Consider the following 4184-nt stretch of genomic DNA (forward strand, 5'->3'; position numbering starts at 1 on the left):
CATTAAGTTTTAGTAAGAACATATCATTTTTCCTATGATTAATAAATAGCATCGTTATTATAATTTTTAATAATTTATTTTCAACACCATAATTACCACCATCAGATAATTTAAAATCGTTTCCAGGTGGACTAACAGAACTGAGATGTTTCTTTACACAAATTACCATATAAAAACCAGCAACTTAGTTATTATAAAAGAGCTCCGTGAATTAGAAATTTTATTATAAAATTATTTTTTCATTTTAACTTTTCAACTAATAAGAATCAAGAGCAATCACAAAGATTACAAAATCTCTCTCCATCGCTGATTTTGATAAATATACGAGTTTATATTGGAAAACGTCAAATTTCACCTTTGAAAACTCAGGAAATCCTTCTCAGATCCAGAATGATCAAACATCTGGACTATGTTTTGTACTGTACTGAGAAGTTTCAATCTTAACGTGACCATGAAATTTGGTTATTAACTCGCACTGTAGATAGATGTGTGATTGATAATTTTATCTATCTCAGCAAAACGTTACTAAAAAAACAAAGATAAAGCATAACATCAATTCTTTTAGAAATAGTATCTGTAACATTATATCAGTTCATATTAAACATTCGTCCTCGTACTCCTTGACCTATGAAAGGTGGTGAATTACTTAGTTTTCTTGCTAACTTCTCATGAAAGGATCCAGAACTCATTAAAATTTTAAGAAGCAAATGGAACATGGTTCTTGTAGAAGACTAATTCTAAACTTATCCTGTATATTAGCTGGAGGGTGAGTAGAATGCAACTCAGAGACTTTTTGTAAGAGACATAAACTGGTCAAGATGGAGCCTCTCCTCTAACGACACTGCTATTTTGGAAGATTCAAAGAGAAACTGAAAACAAAAATAAAATATAAGCTGACAACACAAGGATTGTCTCGTATTGTTCTCGTATTGTATAGCGTGGGAAACGGAAGGAGATGCCCAACGTAAGGTTACCCAATATCAGATGAAAATATCTATCAGTTCAACTGACGTGGTTTGACAAATCTTCAACTTTCTTATTCATGAATACTATTCTTTTGTAGACCATCTAATGATTCATCTTCAAAATATGATTCAGATTTACATTACAAAGGAGAACTTACATCATTGCTTAGAGAACTCTCAACCATCCAAATTATTGCATTTTCCCCCTCTATAAAGAAAATTACTTTGAAAAAATATTTATCCTCAACTTTTACAGTATTACACTCGGAATGCCGAACATAAAAGGAAATGGGATCGCCACAAACAGAGTGCAAACGTTGACGACCACTCAATCATTAAATCCAGTGATACCTTCGACCGAGTCTGTACAGTTCATCCTAATCAAGAACAATGCTACTTTCTTCGAATGTTGTTGCATAATGAGCGTGAACCTTTTGAGATTGTCTTGTTGTGTGAATAATTTTTTGTTTATCTTGTGGATGGATTATTACACGATAGTTGACTGTTATTCGCTTTTGTTATATAATTTTCTCTATTTTTAACGGGTGCTGTAGGTAGTAAACTCATATAATAGGTTTCGTCTTTGTGTTTAATGGATTTAAATAACAACATTATGTTCAAAGTGTTGGAACCCACTTTCATTTAGATATTGTAAATGGTGTTTTTGCTTTCTGTTGCAACCTTAGATCGATTTGTGTTTTAGTTGGGATTGTAGTGTAACTTATGAAAAATTTTCTGATTTTGTTTTATTTAAATATAACCTTTGCATCAAAAAATAGCTTTTGATAGAGGAGAACATGTTGTGTTCAATCTGATTATTCTTTCTGCTTATCTTCAATTTTTCATTATTAAGTTTTTGATGTATTCTTTTTATGAGATGTGATATTTTTTGATTCTCCTGATCATCTTGTACATTATAAGCTTTTTTTCCATTTCGGAGACTAGGTTTTCGAAAAACCTTTGACAGAAAAAAACATGCTGTAAGTTGGTGTCTGCTTATCATTGGTATTTAACTTTTATTCCATCTTCATTGATTGATCTTAATATACATTTGCAAGGAGGTTGTGTTGATATGTTCTTCATCTGATTATTTTGTTAAATTACAAATCTAGCTTACTCTGAAAGTATTCGAGGTTATTCGATGAAGTCAGTTCTATATAGATAAATATATAATTTCTATGTAATTCTAAGGAAAATCATTTAGTTACTGGGTTAAGAATTTTGCCAATTAGCCATTTTTAAGTCTCATAGCAAATATAGTGTTACTAGATCACACACGAGTGATAACTAGTCCACGACATGCTGTAGGACGTGTCATATTTTTAGTTGAGGTTTGAATTTGTACTTCAAACTATGTACTATCTACTACTGTCAACAGACCGATTTAAAAGTATTTCCAAAAAGTATAATACAGAGCCTACAAAAAGGTTTGTTTATATTAAAATAATTTGTTTATTCGTGTAGAAAGAAAGATATGGAACGCAACCTGTGTATTTGGCTATAGATTATCGTCTGTAATACATTAATGTAGACACTTACCAAGATATACTTATAGGTTTTATTATATAATATTATGAGATTGATAGGATGGTAGTAGCTAATAGTTGAGGAAGACTTATTGTGTATTAATAAAAGTAGGAGATTTTTAAGATAGAGAATCACAAAGAAAATCCAACATGGAATGAAGGTTTATTGGTAACTCTATCCACGCTAGGTGCAATGTTTCACTTGTTTAGATTTTTGTAGAGCTAGATGGTTAAAACTAATTACGAGACCATTCTACTGTGAAATTGAACTTCCCTTAGATAACCTTCCAAGTTACATAAACAGTGGAGAAAATGCGTGAACCACAATCATCAAACGAAATAAAATTATTTAAAAACTTTGTGATCCAGTTATGAAGTACTAACTCTATGGTAACTAATATACAGTGAAGTTTATATCTATGAAATCTAGACACACGGCAATGTTTCGTGTGGCTAAAAACATTCAGTACACATTGTGTGTTATTGACAGGAGCGATTTTTTTATTTTCTGTGGCTTTAGTTGTGGTAACCCAAATCAATACCTATTTTTAAATGATGTGCTATACTAAACCGTTACTTCATATACAAATGTCCAAGACAGTTCATTAAGAAATACGTAAGATATTAAATATACTGTTTTGAGTGTCCTTTTCTGCCACTTTTTCTTTGCAACGAAAGCACGGAAACTATATTTGATAAAAATACATACTTAACTTTTAATGTTCTTTATTTTCAAATTTGCTGCAGTAATAGGACTTTATAATTTACAATTAATTGTTAAAGCTGATCTAAATTTTAGCAACAAGTGCAAAGTTAATCAGCAAAAGCCGCTAAAATTTGAACAGACATTTTGTGCACGCTTACGTAAAAAGTCACCTGAACTATCTGTTTGATATTTTTACTGCAGCTTCTACAAAAAGTAAAAGTGTACCGTGTTTAGTTTTTTTTATTCAGATTACAGGCGATCGATTTAGAGCAGTAAACGTCTCAGGTTCAGAAACATATGTAATTATTATATCAAGCAAATAAGATTATCAATTTCAAGCTTAAGATTTCAAACGAATTACAAGACGAACGGTTATTATTTGGTATTCATTGACAAATTATAAGCATAAACGTGCTAAACTTTTTGTAATTTTCTTAAATAAATAACATTTAGCATCACACGATATTAACTTAAGCAATGAACGTAAATAATGATTGTTAATATGCTGTATCAGTTGCTTCGAGAAGAAACTATTAATCTAAATTCTGTGGTGTCACTGTAAAGGAAATTATTAACACTGTTTTAGAGAGGAAAACTACAACCATATATTTCAAAGAATATGTTGGTTCAATAAAGTATTGGTCTGTTTTAAATAATAGGGTTGTGATCTTAAAACTAAAGTGGGTTATCACAGGGTGTCGTTTTTTATTTGGTATGCATTAATAAAAGGTCATTATATCTAATCAGAAACGCCTTAGATGTGATAAAAAGTGTGTTAAAATAATTGAGAGCATAATTTAATGAAATGAAATAAAAATTATATTTTATATTATATTAAATATATATTTAATTTTACAACAAGTATACATTCATTAATTACCTAGACAATCTATCTTGTTTTACCCATCATCAGAGGTGGGAATAGAGAAGACAATATCACAGACAAGAGGGCACTGCTGTCTTACAGAGAATGACATTATAGTTTAA

This window comes from Tachypleus tridentatus, chromosome 13 (assembly GCF_004210375.1).
Source record: "Tachypleus tridentatus isolate NWPU-2018 chromosome 13, ASM421037v1, whole genome shotgun sequence".
NCBI lineage: Eukaryota > Metazoa > Arthropoda > Merostomata > Xiphosura > Limulidae > Tachypleus > Tachypleus tridentatus.